Source organism: Triturus cristatus, chromosome 1_1 (assembly GCF_964204655.1).
Source record: "Triturus cristatus chromosome 1_1, aTriCri1.1, whole genome shotgun sequence".
In the NCBI taxonomy this organism is placed as follows: Eukaryota; Metazoa; Chordata; class Amphibia; order Caudata; family Salamandridae; genus Triturus; species Triturus cristatus.
In genome coordinates, this window is record NC_140579.1 from 435,131,325 (window position 1) to 435,151,305 (window position 19,981).

At 49.5% G+C, this 19,981-nt stretch overlaps 1 protein-coding gene across 4 annotated transcripts in view; it reads left to right on the plus strand.

Moving 5' to 3' along the window:
• The window catches only part of TANC2 (tetratricopeptide repeat, ankyrin repeat and coiled-coil containing 2), a 2,520,149-nt gene that overhangs the window by 2,364,715 nt on the left and 135,453 nt on the right, over window positions 1-19,981 (plus strand). The gene's annotated exons all lie outside the window — the stretch shown is intronic.

Here is a 19,981-nt window from a genome sequence, read left to right on the forward strand (position 1 = left end):
TTTAGGTTAAAACAAACATTACGATGACAAGTCATCGTAAAAATACAACCAGTATGTACAAACTAATTGTATAAATATCATTAAAAAATGTCTTTGTTTTCATTTAGAAAAACACGTAAAAATATCTTGTTTATATCAGAAAAGATAAATATGTTGCTAAAGACCTAAAACATTGTTTTAAAAAAATGTCATCCTACAAAACGAAAGGCCGCTAACTATGTCATATAATCATATTTGATCCTAACTACCAGCATCATTTCTGGCAGATAGATTGGACAAAGTAAGAGAAGCATGTTATATAAAGTGCTGTTATTATATTACCCCATTATCTGACTGTGCATACACTCCGCATTTGAGTAGGGGTTGCTCATGACAAAAAATACTATAAGACTGAGATGTGCAATGAATTCTACATACAAATTTATTGCATAGTATAAAATATATTACAAGTAGTCAAGTTTAAGTTTTAGTATATTTCTCAGCTAGCATCAGAGTTATGTCACAAGCCCATAATGCTTCTTTGGTATTTAGCTATTAGAAGTAGACTGTAACTGTACACCTTACCAGGAGAACTAAACCTTTTCTTCTGTTCTTTTTGTTCTGCCTACTCAACATATTTTTCTTTTCTTTACTTTAATTCACATTGTTATATAAGAAGCAGATCTGTTTTAATCTTGATCACATCAGAAGATTTCTCAACTCAATAGCCTAATCTTATAGTAACACAATTATTTCTACAATTAAACTATTCATCAAGTTGTTTGGTACTTATTTGTCTTAAATCAGGAATTAGAAGTCTTCTTCTTTACCATTAAAATAAATACATACAAAAGGTAATGAGGTGAGCTAATGTGACTAGGCCTGATTTACAGAAAGGACATAATTTCTTATCACCCAAGTTCTGCCCACTCTTATTCTCAAATAATTTTCGGAAAATAAATGACAGCACTTGGCCTAATCACAGCTTCAATATCTACTATCTAGAATTTCTATCCTTTATGTCTTTTAGGTTTGAGTAAATGTTTCCAGAGAATTCAAAATTGCACATATTGTTAATGTTCTTTTTATTTTCACAAGCCTTTAGATCTGTTTTGATAGCTTTTTTACAAGATTTTTCAATACCCTTTTCCTGGTTAACTGTGAACTCTCTTCCGGATTACTAGAGCCAAGTGGGTCAACCTTCGCCATTATTTTCCCTAAGTTTGTAGCCCTTGATACATCCTTTTCTGACAGGAGATACTTTTTAATTATATATTTTAATGTATCTTCTGTGCCTGTTAAAATATCATCCCAATAAATAAATGTTTTTTGATAGTCTCTACGTTTTATATTCATTAAACCAAGGTCCAACGTTAATGCTCAGTTCTCTGTCTCTTCTGGGAGACCGAGCCACTTATTCCATATATTCATTTCAGTTAGCTGAGCACATTTCATCACCTTTCCATCTGCTATATTCCTCCCGTACAGCAGTAGACCATCTATTTTCATGTTGTAGGCCTCCCTTAGTACCTCTGCTTATTTGTGGACCAGTTCCAGATCTAGTCATGCAAGAACTCCAGCCACTGCTGTACATCTTTGTTTCTGGCACTCGCAATGTATTTTGAAATAAAGGGTAATACTAAAAATCATCCCCACATACTTGTATTCAGACACTGTTTCCAAGTGTTGGTCATTCAACCCCCACTTCAGTTTTGTCCCTTAAGTTCATTTTACAAAGACCATTGATTTCATTTTTTGTATCATCTGCATAGAATATGTAGGGCAAATATTCCTGTCCTAGTTTTGGTGAAAATGACCCGTCCCTTGCCAAGTATTTCTGGGCATCCGAAATCTATATGGAGAATGAGAGGTGCCAATGAGCATTCTTTATTAACCTGTAGGCGCTTCAATTTTTGCCAGTGGACCCTCGCTTACCAATTCGATCTATATCAATGAAACCCTCATGTAGTTTATCAATTTCAATAGTTCCAGAAAGATAACCCATCTATTCTTTTTTTTCCATAGACATGACTGATTATCAATATCTAATGCTGTTGTTAAGTCAGTGTACGTCAGATACAGAGTTTGGCCCTTAAGTAGGTCATATATCTGAAAGAAACACGTAGTGATAGATTCCTTACCTTAGAATTACCACCAGGCATCAGACTGGATCCGGAAAGTTCTCGCCAGCAGTACCCCTGCGTGTCGGTAGGTGGCGTTGTGCGACTCCGCTTCCATCATTGGCGTCGTGGTCGCCAAGATGACGTTGTGGCAGTTACTTAGACGCCGCCCTCACGCGCTGACGTCAGTTCTTTCTTTTTCTCTGCCAGCAAGCGCAGATCCGGGAAGAGCAAGTACCCCCAGTCACTTTTTGACTGAGTTTTTCGAGGCCTATTGTCTCACTTTATTCGAGTCGATCGACTCCTGGTGTCATAGGGATGCCCGGGTTTAAGAACTGTGGAGACTGTCACCGCATGATGTCGGTGACGGACCCACACCGCAAGTGTCTCTACTGCCTGGGGCGCAACCACGACTCCAAGTCGTGCCCTGACTGCCAGGCCATGGCGCCGAAGACTTTGCGGGAGCGGTCCTGAAAGTTGCTGGAAGTCCGGCAGTCGGCTCTGCGCCGCTGATGGTCCCGTGGGAGGTCGAGGGACCGGTCGCGGAGCTGTCACCATCGTTCCTCTGGATCTAAGTCTTCGCACTCGGGGTCAGGTAAGTCAAAGCATTCCAAAAAGAAGTAGAAGAAGCATCCTCGCTCCTCGACTTCCCCTCACCCGTCGCGGTTGAGGGTGCGGGTGATACCATCCCTGCATCTCTGGCGGTGCCTGCGACGTCGCCGCCGGTCTATCCACCCTTTCCGGGACCGTCGGCGACGCCTGCTCAGGTGCAAGACTTTCTTGCTGCCATGGCCCGACTCTTTGGGCCGTCTGGCCCCACCGGTGTGCCTGCGGGCCCGACTGGGGGTCCTGTCCTTCCATCGCTGGCGGCTCCGGCCCCAGCACCGCAGGACCCCCCTGGAACCAGGCTCGGATCCCGGGTGACACCGGTTGACCTCATAACACCTCCACCGCTGTCAACCCCTCCTCCAGCACCACGTCCGACATCGTCCGGTGCCGACATTGACCCCAGTTTCAGCCCTGAACCAGACATGGTGCCGGATCGGCGTCGGTCAAACGCTGATTCCGACGCCGATGGGGCCTTTTTAGCCCTATGTCCGTCCTCTTTATTTTCAGCCTGTTTCACAGACTTCGGAGGAAGGGGAGGACTGGGAGGGGTCTGAGGACCCTCTCACACAACAGTGTGATTATGATCCGGACTGGGCAGAGGATTTGGGGGATGCCAGTGGTCTTGACACCTCACCTGACCTTGGCATGCTGTCTCCTCCTACCATGGCTACGGAGGAGGGAGCCAGTTACGCAGTGATGTTGCGTAGGGCAACCGAGGCCCTCCACCTTGAACTCCCTACAGTGGCCGTCAGGACTCACCTCCTGACAGAAGTGCGTCAGCCGGCGTCACCCTCTTCGGAGCCCTTGCTGCCTTTTATTGAAGCACTGTCTGACGTTCTGTTGGGCATTTGGTCCAGGCCCAACACAGGGGCTCCTGTGGACAGGAACGTAGCCCGACGTCATCGCCCGGCTCCGGGTGACCCCCTCCTTCTCTCCCAACACCCCACTCCCGAGAGCTTGGTTGTCCAAGCCTCTGCTTCCCAGAGCGCGTTCCCTTCCGCACCTCCGGATAGGGAATCCAAGAAGCTGGAGCAGCTTGGCTAGAAGCTGTTTTCATCTGCCAGCTTAGGGCTGCGGTCGGTGAACACCGCATGCCTCTTGGGCCATTATTCCCACTCCGTGTGGGATACGGTTGCGCAGGTGCTGCCCAACTGTCCGGAGGAGGCACGGACAGTACTCTCCCAAGCTATAGCAGCTGGGAGAGACGCAGCAAAGTTCACTATTCGTTGTGGGCTTGATACCGCCGACTCGTTGGGCAGGGCGATTTCCACGACAGTGGTGCTTCGGCACCACATCTGGCTGAGGACAACTGGCTTCTCAGGGGATGTCCAGAGCACTTTGATGGACATGCCCTTTGATGGCATTCGCCTTTTTGGCAATAAAGCGGATAGTGCGTTGGAGCGTTTTAAGGACTCATGGGCTACGGCCAAGTTCTTGGGCCTGTCGGCCACTCGCCCTCCTCCGCTTTTCGCTTCTTTCGTGGCCACGGAAGGGGTGCTATGTAATCAAAGGGGGGAGAGGGAAGCTCTGATCCATTCGGCTTCCTGTCCAAGGCTAGTAATCAAACGGGAATGGATCGCTTGTACCTGTAATCCCAGGGTCAGGTGTAGTAGCCATCATTAAAACCCTCAGTCACGTACAGGAGCGAGGGCGGTATATCTTGGTTCTCCGCCACCAGAAACGTGAAAGCATTGGGTTTTTGTTTTGAAATGCTTTTCCTCCACCTGGTTTTAGCAGTAGTGACCAGAAATAGGGTTGGGGAAATGCAGTGAAAGGGCCTCCTCGGGGGATCGGCGGGTGAAGGTCCTGAAAGTGCAGGCCTTCAGTATGAGTCCGCTTCCGTGACAGAGCCCCAGTGATCAGGAGGCCGTACCTCGGCAAAATTGAGTTACAGGTACTATTGACCTGTGACCAAGAAGCGTGGTGAGTCAATGTACCACCTTCAATAGGGTTCAGACAGTTGCTGTGACCCTCCACCCTTTCGAAGGTCCTGAAGAAAGCCCCCCCCAACCCCTCCTGGGCATAGACAAAGGGCTGAAACATGTTGACTTTTGACCTTCACTAGCACAACCGAACGCTACAGAAAGCTAATATTTCTAAAATAGCACCCACTTGTTTTTAACCTTGCTATCTATCAGACCTTCTGAATAAAGTATATTGTTGAAGCAGAGTGAAGCAATTTTATCTCACTGTCCCCCACTTTCACTGCATTTCCCCAACCCTATTCCTGGTCACTACTGCTAAAACCAGTGGCCAAAGAACCTCCAGGTGGAGGAAAAGCATTTCAAAACAAAAACCCAATGAAGATGCTTTCACGTTTCTAGTGGCGGAGAACCAAGATATACCGCCCTCGCTCATGTACGTGACTGAGGGTTTTATTGACGGCTACTACACCTGACCCTGGGATTACAGGTACAAGTGATCCATTCCCGTTTGATTACTAGCCACGGAAGGGGTGCCCCAACACGTTCGTTCCAAAGCCACAGGCCTGCGCAGCAACATCCTCAGCATGGCCGCAGATGTGGGAACCGTCGGCGGTTCAGGGGGCCAGCGGGCGGGTCAGTCCACCTCCACCCCCGCAGCATCCACTGCAAAACCCTCCTAGTCCTACCTTTCAGACCCATCAAACGCCAGTGGGCGGCAGAATTCGCCATCAACTCCCCCACTGGCGCAACATCACATCGGACAAGTGGGTGCTGCTAATTGTCCGAAGGGGCTACTCCCTCTCCTTCAAGACTTCCTCTCCAGCCATGCCACCTCAGTACCACTGCATGTCGGGGGACCATCTTGCACTTCTTCAGCAGGAAGTCACGGCCCTCTTGGCCAAGGGGGCCGTCGAGCGCGTTCCTGGGCCAGAAGTACGTTGTGGTTGTTATTCCCACTACTTCCTGGTCCCCAAGAAGGACAAGGGTCTGCGTCCTATCTTAGACCTCCGGAACGTCAATTGCTTCCTCCGGAAGGCGAAATTCAAGATGCTCACTCTTGATCAGGTCTTGTCTGCCCTAGACCCGCAAGACTGGATGGTAGCGTTGGACTTGCAGGACGCTTATTTTCATATCCCCGTCCTGCCGACCCACCGGCGTTACCTGCGGTTCACGGTAGGCCACGGGCACTTTCAGTTCACCGTGCTCCCTTTTGGCCTACCGGCGTTACCTGCGGTTCACGGTAGGCCACGGGCACTTTCAGTTCACCGTGCTCCCTTTTGGCCTTATCTGCGCCCCTCGAGTGTTCTTGAAAGTGATAGTGGTGGTCGCAACTTGTCTGCGCAGATCAGGGGTTCCAGTCTTCCCCTATCTCGCCGACTGGTTGTTGATGGCGGCCTCGCCCCAGGCAGTTGTCTCCCACCTCCAGATTACGGCCGACCTACTGCATTTGCTGAGGTTATCCATCAACGTGCCGTAGTCACACCTGATTCTCTCTCAGAAGCTCATCTTCATCGGAGCAGTTCTGGACTCGGCGCAGTTTCGGGTTTATCCTCCAGAGCAGCGAGTCCGCGATATTCAGGCTATGATTCTGATCTTTCAGCCTCTATCCTGGGTTTCGGTCAGGATGACCCTCATGCTACTGGGCCTGATGGCCTCCTGCATCCTGTTAGTGGATCATGCCAGATGGCATATGCGGGCTCTGCAGTGGGACCTGAAGTTCCAGTGGGCACAGCGTCAGGGCAACCTGTCCGATCACGTCCAGATCTCGGAGGGCACTGCACGACAATTGCAGTGGTGGCTCGCGAATCGCGATTGGGTCAATGGCAGATCCCTCTCCCTTCCCCAACCGGAACATTTAGTTGTGACGGACACGTCCCTTCTGGGATGGGGCAGCCACACGGTAGAGGCGGAGATCAGAGGACTCTGGTCTCCGGCGGAGTCCCGGCACTATATCACCCTTCTGGAGCTTTGGGCGATCCGACTTGCACTGAAGGCATTTCTTCCCTCTGTCACGGAGACAGTAGTGCAGGTGTTCACAGACAACACCACCGCCATGTGGTACTGCAACAAACAGGGCGGGGTGGGGTCGTGGACCCTATGTCAAGAGGCTCTGCGCCTCTGGACATGGCTGGAACATCAGGGCATTTCCCTGGTGGTTCAACACCTGGCGGGTTCTTTGAACGCCAGGGCGGAGGAGCTCAGCTGCAGGTGCATGATGGATCACGAATAGAGTCTGAACTCTGGCATCGCGCAAGGTCTCTTTCAGCAGTGGGGAGAGCCTTGGTTAGATCTATTCGCCACCGAAGAGGACACGCAATATCATCAGTGCTGTGCGTTGGAATTTCCAAGGTGGCATTCGCTAGGCAACGCCTTTTGTCGCGAGGGGATTTGTGGTCTACTATACGCCTATACCACTTCTACCCAGAGTGCTGAAAAAGATCAAGCGCGACCGGGCCCAAGTCATTCTTGTGGCTCCGGACTGGGCTCGAAGAGTATGGTATCCCGAGCTACTCAGCATGGCTATGGATCCCCCGATCAGACTGCCTCTTCGGGAGTATCTTCTGTCGCAGCAACAGGGGACGGTCCACCACCCAAACCTGTCCAGCCTCCACCTCCTTGCGTGGAGATTGAGCGGCGGCAGTTGACGTCTTTTGACCTGCCTCCCGAAGTTTGTGATGTAATCTTGGCAGCCAGGCGTCCCTCCACTAAGACGGTATACGCCTGTAGGTGGAATACGTTTGTGGCATGGTGCACAGCAAAGTCTCTGGATCCGCTTTCTGCCCCTCTTTCAGAGGTCCTTCTTTTCCTCCTTTCTTTGGCCCAGCAGGGCTCTGCTCTGGGCACTATCAAGGGCTATCTCTCGGCCATTTCAGCTTTTTTACGGCTTCCAGATCAGCCTTCCCTTTTCAATTCCCCTGTTGTAAATAGATTCTTAAAAGGCATTACTCATCTTTTCCCTCCTGTTCCCTTCATAATGTCTCAGTGGGACTTGAACCTGGTTCTGACATATCTGATGTGTGCTCCCTTTGAGCCACTTCACAACTGTCCTCTTCGTCTTTGTGAGAAGTTGGCCTGGTATATGATGCTCACTAGTTAAAGTGATCACCTTGTACCATGCCAAGCAACCCTTATGGTGTGGTTGTAAGTCAACCTTTTGGGACTAGCTGCCCTAGTGGTAGCGTAGGCTAAGCAGTCTTTGAGGCTAAACTCGTGAAGCGTGTTAAGCCAGCTGTTTTACCAAATGCAACCCCCTTTTATACCAATGAAAGGACACCACACAGATATATATTCAAAATATATATGTATTTATTTCTCAAAGTAACCCCTAGTCTCTTTATGAGCACAGGAGCACAAATCGTCAAACAAGATTACAGTAGAATACACAGAAGTTGCACTTTATATGGATAGGCCCTGGTGGCCACTCGAACCATATACTAAAATAGTGGTATAAGTACCACGAACAGAAAAGGGAAAAGGCCTAGGGCCTCTAGAATCGCTGGGCCTACAAGGAGCTAACGTCAGTTAGTGACCAGGAGGTCCACGGGTGGCGTGTGCAGAGCAAATAGTCACACGCGTGCTCCCATAGGTTTCAATGGGTGCGTAAAAAGTACAAAGTTACTGCAAAGAGGATCTTCCGGATGGACTAGGAACTCAAGATTTGGAACACAGGCACTAGAGATGTAATACTACACTTGGGCACAGGTGTGCCAGCTTTACCTCACCCACAGGAAGCGGGTGCATAGGCCTCGAAGTGCGTCGGGTTTCTTCTATCTGTTCCGTGGAGCTTGAAGACAAAGATGCTGCAGGCGGTCGGTCCGGGAGAGATGCAGTGGATCCAAGAGTGGATCGGAGATGTTGAAGACCTGTAAGCAGAGGGGACAGTGTTCACAGTCACTAGCCAGTGACCAGCGTGGCACCAGGTGGGTACCAGGCAATGTCGGGTGCAAACAGGAAGAAAGGTGTAGCTTGTCTCTGCAGCCACGTGGTCCCTGGAGGTCGACGACGTCCAGGAGTCGGTTCACGAGCTGTCCCACGCAGGCTCTCGCTGTCGGCGGTGTCGACGACTTGATCGAAGCAAACAAGCCTTGGCAAAAGCAATTGTTGTAGGAGATGAAATAAGCTGATGGTTCTGACCAGCAAGGTCAGAAGGACTGCTCCTTTGGAGGGGAGCAAGGGCCAGTCTGGAGCAACCAGACCAGCGGTGTATTTCGTAAAGTTCGTCGCCAAGATGGCTACTAGCCAGCGGGCCAGCAACCGGTTAGGCGCGTCGAGTGGAAAAATGCAGAAGGGCCCCACGCAGATCGTGGAGATGCTGGAGGGCTCACCTTTGGTGCAGATGCTGCTCGAGGGTTGGGCTTCTCAGATCCCAAAGCACAACTTGGAGGGAGCCTCGGTTGTTGCACTTGTCAGCTTGTCGTGGTCGTTTCAAGAGGGCTGGCTCCACGTGTCTCGGTGCCTCCACGGGTCTCCTCTTTTCAGGGACTGTGGATCGGGCGGTGAGAGGTCTGGAGGTCCAGGTCTTGTCAGTCTCTGGGCTCGGGCTCGGGTGGGAGGCGGCGGCAAAGCAGACGTTGATTCGCTGGATGGTGCTTGCGTTAGCAAGGTGGTCACTCCCTGACCACAGGGGAGATTTCCTTCAGTCTTCTGTGCAGCAGAATGTCGAAGTTCCCGTCTTCTTCTTAGTTTCAAGTTGATTCCAGGATGTCTGAAGTCTTAGGACACAGCTCCTACCTTTAAGCGGATTCTAGGGGCCGGACTACCTGCTAGGTCCCTCCCTATGGGTGGGACCAGGAAGGGGGGTGGTTACACCCCCAATCCTTTGTCCAGCTCGCCCCAGGCCCGGGACTGGTGTGCCCCAGGACCGGTTTGAACTGGCATATGCACCGAGGCTCCTTGTGAGCCACAGACATGTCTGGTTTCTTTCAAGCCCTACCTGACCAATACACAAAATCCTGTCTGGGGTGGTGCATGCACCTCCCCTGGCAGGAAACCCTTTGTCCACACCTCCCAAGCTGGAAGGACTCCCAGCAGCAGGAGAGCAGACTTGTGTCTGTGGTGGCAGCATCCATTTTGTGGAGCTGAGGCTATGTCTGATTTTACCCGGGTTTCAGGTACTGTACATGTCGTGTCCCTCTAGAAGGATGGAATGCTAACCCCGTCGCCAGAATTGGCGAGGGGTTAGTATTCCAATTCGTATGACACCTTACTCGACATGTTTTGATAAAGCCAAACCAAAGATAGCATTTAACCGCAAGGTTCATAATGCACTTAAGAGTATATGGTATGACGATATCTGGAAACAGTAGAAGGAAGTTGTTCCGACCACTGCAGACAGGCTCAGCTCATGCCAGAGCACCATCTCACATGGAACCAAGCACTCTGCCTTCAGGATTGTTAAGGCCTGCCATAGGAGTGACTTATAGGTTACCAGGTGTCCCATTTAAGGTTAGGTATAGGTATACTACACCTAAGTAAGAGGTGATTACACCAACTTACCCCAGCTGAGTGATCAGCCAGTTGTGTCAAATTGTTAGGCCAAGCCTGGGGTGGCATAATACATGCTTCAGCCCCTGGCAGGCCTTGGGTACACCAATGCCCTGGGTACCTAGTGTACACTGGTACAGGGGCTGACAGGGTGATCCACTTCCAATTGGTTATGCACCTAGGGTGCATAGTTTTAATTTAGTAGAGAGAACAGCAGGCTGGGGGTCTGATTGGCAGGCCCACAGCCTCAATATGTCAAAAACCAGTGAAGCAAAAAGCAAAAATTTGGGGTGACCATAGGATAGCAGACCCTACTCTCCTATACAACCCCCCCCCCCAAACGCTGGGAAATTAAACTAGCCTTGACCAGTCTCGTCTTCATGTCCTAAGTGGAAGTACCTGGAGAGACCATCTGCATTCCCATGGTCAGTACCTGGCCGGTGCTCCACTGTAAAGTCCATCCCCTGTAGGGAAATGGACCACCTAAGCAGTTTGGGGTTTTCACCCTTCATCTGATTTAGCCACAAGAGGGGCTTATGGTCGGTCTGAATCTTGAAGTGAGTGCCAAACAAGTATGGCCTCAGCTTCTTCAGGGCCCACACCACAGCAAAGGCCTCCCTCTCAATAGCTGACCAATTCTTCTCTCTGGGGGTCAACCTTCTGCTAATAAAAGCAATGGGTTGGTCTTGACCATCTACATTAAGTTGTGACAGCACAGCTCCCACACCCAACTCGGAAGCATCTGTTTGGACAATAAACTCTTTGGAGTAGTCAGGACTTTTCAGGATAGGTGCAGAGCACATGGCCTCCTTCAGGTCATCAAATGCCTTTTGACAGCTTACTGTCCACTGAACCTTTTTGGGCATCTTCTTGGATGTCAGATCATTAAGAGGGGTCACAATGGACCCATAGTTCTTAACAAACTTCCTGTAGTACCCAGTCAAGCCCAAGAAAGCTCGAACTTGAGTCTGGGTGTTTGGAGGGGACCAATCCTTGATGGATTGTATCTTACTCTCCAGTGGTTGAACTTGGCCCCCACCTACAAGGTGGCCCAAATATAGAACCTTACTCTGCCCTATCTGGCACTTAGTAGCCTTGATAGTGAGGCCTGCCCTTTGCAGAGCCTCAAGAGCCTTCTTCAGGTGGATCAGGTGATCCTCCCAGGTGGAGCTAAAGACAGCAATGTCATCCAGATATGCTGTGCAAAAGTCATCCAACCCAGTAAGGACTTGGTTCACCAGCCTTTGGAAGGTGGCAGGTGCATTCTTCAGACCAAAGGGCATCACCACAAACTGGTAGTGCCCACCTGGGGTTGAGAATGCTGTTTTGGCCTTAGACTCCTCAGCTAATCTGATTTGCCAATAGCCAGCTGTTAAGTCAAATGTGCTCAAAAACTTTGCAGAAGCTAGTTTGTCTATGAGCTCATCTGCCCTTGGAATAGGGTGTGCATCTGTCCTGGTGACAGCATTGAGTCCTCTGTAATCCACACAGAACCTCATCTCTCTCTTGCCATCTTTGGTGTGAGGTTTGGGGACCAGAACCACTGGGCTAGCCCAGGGGCTCTCTGAGGGTTCAATGACACCTAATTCCAGCATTTTATGTACCTCAGCCTTTATACAGTCCCTGACGTGGTCAGGTTGTCTGTAAAGCTTGTTCTTTACAGGCAGACTGTCACCAGTGTCCACCACATGGGTACACCAGTCAGTTTGACTAGGTATCAAGGAAAACATATGTGAAAATGATTGTAGAACCTGTCTACATTCAGTCTGCTGATGGGCAGTGAGGTTGCCTCCAAGGGTCACTCCTTCAACTGAGCCATCTTCAGGGTTCTGAGACAACAGGTCTGGGAGAGGGTCACTCTCTTCCTCCTGTCCCTCATCTGTAGCCATGAGCAAGCCCATGTCTGCCCTGTCAACATATGCTTTAAGCCTGTTAACATGGAGTACCCTGTGGGGACTCCTGGGAGTTCCTAGGTCGACCAAGTAGGTGACATCTCCCTTCTTTTCCAGGATTGTATGGGGTCCAGACCATTTGTCTTGGAGTGCTGCTGGGGCCACTGGCTCCAACACCCATACCTTCTGTCCTGGCTGAAACTCAACCAAGACAGCCTTTTGGTCATGCCAAGCTTTCTGTAAGGCCTGGCTTGCCTCAAGGTTTTTGGATGCCTTCTCCATATACTCAGCCATCCTGGAGCGGAGACCAAGTACATTGTCCACTATGTCTTGTTTAGGCTTTTTGAGAGGTAACTCCCATCCTTCCTTCACTAAACACAGTGGGCCTCTTACAGGGTGCCCAAACGACAATTCAAAGGGGCTGTAGCCAACTCCTTTTTGTGGGACCTCTCTGTAAGCAAACAGAAGGCAGGGTAGAAGGATGTCCCATCTTCGCCTGAGCTTTTCAGGTAATCCTTTGATCATACCCTTTAGGGTCTTGTTGAATCTCTCAACAAGCCCATTGCATTGTGGGTGATAAGGGGTGGTGAACTTGTAGTTGACACCACATTCCTTCCACATAGCTGTCAAGTATCCTGACATAAAGTTGGTACCTCTGTCAGATACCACCTCCTTAGGAAACCCCACTCTGGAGAATACTCCCAGCAGGGCCCTGGCCACAACAGGAGCTGTAGTGGTCCTAAGGGGAATTGTCTCTGGATACCTGGTGGCATGATCCACTTCCACCAGTATAAATCTGTGCCCAGATGCAGTGGGAGGATCCATGGGACCCACTATGTCTATTCCCACTCTTTCAAAGGGGACCCCCACCACAGGTAGTGGTATTAGGGGGGCCTTTGTTGTGCCACCTGATTTGCCACTGGCTTGGCAGGTCACACAGGAGCGACAAAACTCCTTTGTATCTTCATTCATATGAGGCCAGTGAAAGTGAGGGACAAGCCTGTCCCAAGTCTTGTTCTGGCCTAAGTGTCCTGCTAAAGGAATATCATGGGCCAAGGTAAGAAGGAAGTCCCTAAATTGCAGAGGTATAACCAACCTCCTGGTAGCACCAGGCTTGGGGTCTCTAGCCTCTGAATAAAGGAGCCCTTCATCCCAATACACTTTATGGGTACCTTGAGCATTCCCAGCAGCCTCAGCAGCAGCCAGCTGTCTGAGGGGTTCAAGAGAGGGACAGGATAACTGAGCCTGCCTCAAGTCAGCCCTTGAAGGTCCCCCTGTCCCCAGAAACTCAACCTGATCAGGTTCAAGCTCTTCAGGGACAGTTCCTTCAGGGTCCTCTAGATCAGCTTCCTGGGAAGGCTGATCATCACTCTGAGGCAGGGGGGAAGGCACAGCCTTGACCCTCCTGTTCTTCTTCTTGGTAGGTGCTTGGTCCATTGTTCCAGGATCCAAGACCTGAGGTTCAGTGAGGCACTTTTTGGCCTGTGACCTGGTCACAGCAAGGACATGTGATGATATACCTAACATCTCTGCATGAGTCCTGTACTCCACTTCTGACCATAGAGAACTCTCTAGGTCATTGCCCAACAAACATTCTACTGGGAGGTCTGCACTAACCACAACCCTTTTGAGGCCAGTTACCCCTCCCCATGAGAAGTTAACAACTGCCACACTATGTGAAGTAGTGGCATTGCTGGCATTGGTCACCAGGTAGTTCTCACCTGGTATGTACTGTCCAGGGTCCACAAAGCCTGGTGTCACCATAGTGACACTGGCACATGTGTCCCTGTAGGCTTGAGCCACTTTTTCATTTATTAAAGGAGCCTGTCTGTACTTGCCCAGGTTACTGGGGCTCACAGTCAGGGACAAATCAATGTCCCCATCACAGATCAAGACTGCCTGTGTCAGGGTTCTGTCTAAGTCAGAATCTCCTTCAGTTCCCATAGTGATTCCCACTACACCCTTTGTCTGGGGACCAACACTGCTAACAGTAGTACTGGGAGCAGGTGCCTTAGGGGCAACAGTGTTGGGGGCTCCACCCTTTTTGCAATCACTAGTCCAGTGAGTTGTATTTTTGCAATGATTGCACCAGGGTTTCTTTTGACCTTCTTTCTTCTTTTTGGACTGTTGTTGGGACCCACCCTCCTTAGCAGTAGTTTGGGGCCCTGTTGAAGACTTCTGGTCTTTAGGTTTCTGATCTCCACCCTTTTGGTCTGTTTTCTTCTGATCACCCCCTTGGCCCTGGTTCTGGTTCTTTTGCTTAACCCTGGTTCTGACCCATTTGTCTGCCTTCTTTCCCAATTCTTGGGGAGAGGTCAGATCAGAGTCAACCAAGTGTTGATGCAGTTGCTGGTTTTGACAGTTATTTAAAATCTGTTCTCTCATCATCAAATTATACAATCCTGTAAAATCAGATACCTTACTTCCCAGCAACCAACCCTCCAAAGCCTTAGTGGCACATTCAACATATTCAGACCAGTCCTGAGTCTGTGTCTTTTGGGTGTCTCTGAACATTAACCTGTACTGTTCAGTGGTTAAGCCTAACCCATCTACCAGAACACTCTTCAGGACTCTGTAATTTCTGACATCCTCTTCTCTAACAGTGAGGAGTCTGTCTCTGCCTCTTCCTTCAAAGGAGAGCCAGAGGATTGCTGCCCACTGGTCTTCAGGAACCTACTGTACTTTGCAGGCTCTCTCAAGAGCAGTTATCCATTTGTGGATGTCATCCCCACTTTTGTAGGGGGGCACAACCTTAGACAGGTTCCTATTATCAAAGACCCTATCTTTGTCCTTAGGGACAATGCTGCCACCAGTGGGTATAGACCCACTCTCTCTAGGTTGCCTAGCCTTGTTCAGTTTTTCTTCCATCAGGGCTACTTCTAGCTCCTGCTTCCTGATCCTCAGCTGGGCTTCCTGCATTCTGGCCTCATGTTCCCTCCTCTGAGGGGTGGTCATCCTTTTCCTGGAGTGACCTTGAGAGCCTCTAGAGCCATGAGAAGCATTGGAGTCACCTGAGCGATTCCTTTGCCTCCTAAGCCCTGTGTTAAGTCCACTGGGGAGATCCAATGGGGTAAACCCATTGTCAGTCCCCAATAGCCTTAGTTTAGCTGGGCCAAGTATAACACTTGGCACTGGGCTAGTTCTCCCTTCATCCTCACTACTTTCTGTATCCTCACCACTTTCCTCCCCTGTAGTATGATTCTCATCTAAGGGATGGCTATTGGAACTGGGTACCTCTGTAGCATCTTCAGAAGGGGGGCCTCCTGTTCCTGACCCTAAGGGGGCTAACTGGGAAGCTTTCCTGAGTTCTCTCTGATTCTCATCATTTTGCAGAGGTAGGGTTCTTGGGCTGTTTAAGGCCTCTAAGAGTTGCCAAATGCCTAAGCTCATTCTGGTTAAGGGTAGCAAAGCTGGATGGTGCCCTCTGGGGGTCACTCTCAACAGAGATGGGTACAGTGGACCCCTCTGCCCCGGCCATTGCTCTTAAGTGTGGGTGGATGTGTTGCAATCTACCTACACTTGGGTTTACCTACTAAACCTATCTAGTAGTTGTAGTCAGGGTGTGCTACTCCCTTTGCTCTACAACAACTAAGTTCAGTAGAACTTATGTATATCTAATCTTGTTTTATATGTACCTACAGGTACCTATGTGATCTTTCAATTGGTAACCAAGAGATTACAATGGTAAAACACAGCAAGCTCAAATCCAACCGCTGCTCACCAATGTGAGAAGTTGGCCTGGTATATGATGCTCACTAGTTAAAGTGATCACCTTGTACCATGCCAAGCAACCCTTATGGTGTGGTTGTAAGTCAACCTTTTGGGACTAGCTGCCCTAGTGGTAGCGTAGGCTAAGCAGTCTTTGAGGCTAAACTCGTGAAGCGTGTTAAGCCAGCTGTTTTACCAAATGCAACCCCCTTTTATACCAATGAAAGGACACCACACAGATATATATTCAAAATATATATGTATTTATTTCTCAAAGTAACCCCTAGTCTCTTTATGAGCACAGGAGCACAAATCGTCAAACAAGATTACAGTAGAATACACAGAAGTTGCACTTTATATGGATAGGCCCTGGTGGCCACTCGAACCATATACTAAAATAGTGGTATAAGTACCACGAACAGAAAAGGGAAAAGGCCTAGGGCCTCTAGAATCGCTGGGCCTACAAGGAGCTAACGTCAGTTAGTGACCAGGAGGTCCACGGGTGGCGTGTGCAGAGCAAATAGTCACACGCGTGCTCCCATAGGTTTCAATGGGTGCGTAAAAAGTACAAAGTTACTGCAAAGAGGATCTTCCGGATGGACTAGGAACTCAAGATTTGGAACACAGGCACTAGAGATGTAATACTACACTTGGGCACAGGTGTGCCAGCTTTACCTCACCCACAGGAAGCGGGTGCATAGGCCTCGAAGTGCGTCGGGTTTCTTCTATCTGTTCCGTGGAGCTTGAAGACAAAGATGCTGCAGGCGGTCGGTCCGGGAGAGATGCAGTGGATCCAAGAGTGGATCGGAGATGTTGAAGACCTGTAAGCAGAGGGGACAGTGTTCACAGTCACTAGCCAGTGACCAGCGTGGCACCAGGTGGGTACCAGGCAATGTCGGGTGCAAACAGGAAGAAAGGTGTAGCTTGTCTCTGCAGCCACGTGGTCCCTGGAGGTCGACGACGTCCAGGAGTCGGTTCACGAGCTGTCCCACGCAGGCTCTCGCTGTCGGCGGTGTCGGCGACTTGATCGAAGCAAACAAGCCTTGGCAAAAGCAATTGTTGTAGGAGATGAAATAAGCTGATGGTTCTGACCAGCAAGGTCAGAAGGACTGCTCCTTTGGAGGGGAGCAAGGGCCAGTCTGGAGCAACCAGACCAGCGGTGTATTTCGTAAAGTTCGTCGCCAAGATGGCTACTAGCCATCGGGCCAGCAACCGGTTAGGCGCGTCGAGTGGAAAAATGCAGAAGGGCCCCACGCAGATCGTGGAGATGCTGGAGGGCTCACCTTTGGTGCAGATGCTGCTCGAGGGTTGGGCTTCTCAGATCCCAAAGCACAACTTGGAGGGAGCCTCGGTTGTTGCACTTGTCAGCTTGTCGTGGTCGTTTCAAGAGGGCTGGCTCCACGTGTCTCGGTGCCTCCACGGGTCTCCTCTTTTCAGGGACTGTGGATCGGGCGGTGAGAGGTCTGGAGGTCCAGGTCTTGTCAGTCTCTGGGCTCGGGCTCCGGCGGGAGGCGGCGGCAAAGCAGACGTTGATTCGCTGGATGGTGCTTGCGTTAGCAAGGTGGTCACTCCCTGACCACAGGGGAGATTTCCTTCAGTCTTCTGTGCAGCAGAATGTCGAAGTTCCCGTCTTCTTCTTAGTTTCAAGTTGATTCCAGGATGTCTGAAGTCTTAGGACACAGCTCCTACCTTTAAGCGGATTCTAGGGGCCGGACTACCTGCTAGGTCCCTCCCTATGGGTGGGACCAGGAAGGGGGGTGGTTACACCCCCAATCCTTTGTCCAGCTCGCCCCAGGCCCGGGACTGGTGTGCCTCAGGACCGGTTTGAACTGGCATATGCACCGAGGCTCCTTGTGAGCCACAGGCATGTCTGGTTTCTTTCAAGCCCTACCTGACCAATACACAAAATCCTGTCTGGGGTGGTGCATGCACCTCCCCTGGCAGGAAACCCTTTGTCCACACCTCCCAAGCTGGAAGGACTCCCAGCAGCAGGAGGGCAGACTTGTGTCTGTGGTGGCAGCATCCATTTTGTGGAGCTGAGGCTATGTCTGATTTTACCCGGGTTTCAGGTACTGTACATGTCGTGTCCCTCTAGAAGGGTGGAATGCTAACCCCGTCGCCAGAATTGGCGAGGGGTTAGTATTCCAATTCGTATGACACCTTACTCGACATGTTTTGATAAAGCCAAACCAAAGATAGCATTTAACCGCGAGGTTCATAATGCACTTAAGAGTATATGGTATGACGATATCTGGAAACAGTAGAAGGAAGTTGTTCCGACCACTGCAGACAGGCTCAGCTCATGCCAGAGCACCATCTCCCATGGAACCAAGCACTCTGCCTTCAGGATTGTTAATGCCTGCCATAGGAGTGACTTATAGGTTACCAGGTGTCCCATTTAAGGTTAGGTATAGGTATACTACACCTAAGTAAGAGGTGATTACACCAACCTACCCCAGCTGAGTGATCAGCCAGTTGTGTCAAATTGTTAGGCCAAGCCTGGGGTGGCATAATACATGCTTCAGCCCCTGGCAGGCCTTGGGTACACCAATGCCCTGGGTACCTAGTGTACACTGGTACAGGGGCTGACAGGGTGATCCACTTCCAATTGGTTATGCACCTAGGGTGCATAGTTTTAATTTAGTAGAGAGAACAGCAGGCTGGGGGTCTGATTGGCAGGCCCACAGCCTCAATATGTCAAAAACCAGTGAAGCAAAAAGCAAAAATTTGGGGTGACCATAGGATAGCAGACCCTACTCTCCTACAGTCTTCTCACTTTAAAGACAGCTACGTGGGCCTCGCTGCACACATTTACCAAGCATTGGTGCCTGGACAGCCAAGTCCGGAGAGACGGCGTCTTTGGCCGTTCTGTTCTCCAGGACTTTCTGGTGTGAACTTGGTTTGCAGACCCACCACCGGGGTTGGTATTTTTTGGGGTATCTATTCTAAGGTAAGGAATCTATCACTACGTGTTTCGTTCAGATGCACAAGTTACTTACCTTCGGTAACGATATATCTGTAAGAAACATTAGTAGTGATAGATTCCTCACCACCCACCCATCCTTCCCGTTCTGCGAACTGACTTCTAGGGTTAAGGTCATCCCTTTCAGGGCCCTAGTTTCCAGGCACCAGTGGTCAGTCTCTTGCATGGCTCTGCGTTCCTGGCGCGGAAAGTCATGTACAGAACTGACGTCAGCGCGCGAGGGCGGCGTCTGAGTAGCTGCCGCGACGTCATCTTGGCGACCACGACGCCAACGACAGACGCAGAGCCGCACGATGCCACCTACCGATGCGCAGTGGTACTGGTGACAAAAACTTTCCGGATCCAGTCTGACGCCTGGGGGTAATTCTAAGGTAAGGAACCTATCACTACTAATGTTTCTTACAGATATATCGTTACCGAAGGTAAGTAACTTGTGCTTCTCAGCAAGAAGTTTTAATAGATGCTCCCTAATCAAGTAGGCAACATCTTTCAGTGTCGTGACAGATCTTGCGTTAGATTTGTTGTGGCTTCACCTCCATGTTAGCTGTCATTCTCCAGATCTAGGAGATTTTCTTCATTTACTCTATAGAATGTTGTTATATGTTAAACCCAGCTTCCTTTCTCATGCCTTGTCTATTGGCAAATTTGTTTTTTCTGTTTATAGTATGCACTAGGCTTAGCTTTATTTGCCATTAATCTCATTTCTGCTATTAGTTTTTCTTAATCAACTGTTATTTCTTGAGGTGTGCGGGCAATGTAAGCCGATAAGACGTAATCAATCAATTTTTCACTTTGACCCTTACATTTTTGGTGACCACACAATCATACCTGGGTTCTTAGAGCGATTTTCCCTATTGTTAACGTGATGATGTAGAAGCAATTCTATGGTTCTATTGTCACTCCCTGTCTGCACACCTACCACCATAATGCTAATAATAGAAAAATTATGATATAACAATATAATCAATAAGTGACTGTGTTCTGCCATTATCAAAAGTATCATTGGCGGCTTTATTCCCAGGATCCCTCCCGTTGATTATGGTTATAGAGTGTTTTTTTAGTACTCAATGTAACTTACTACCCGCACAGTTACTTTTACTGACCAAAGAAATTTGGCTTGGTATGTCTAAAACGTTTTCATAGGGTTGCTGTAACTCATTAGAAGTTTCTGGAAGACAAATTTGTGTGTTAAAATAGCCCAGTAATAATATTGAGACTGTAGGATATTTGAATCCAATCTTCTTAATTAGGTGCCCAATTTTTAAAGTTTTTTTCCTACAT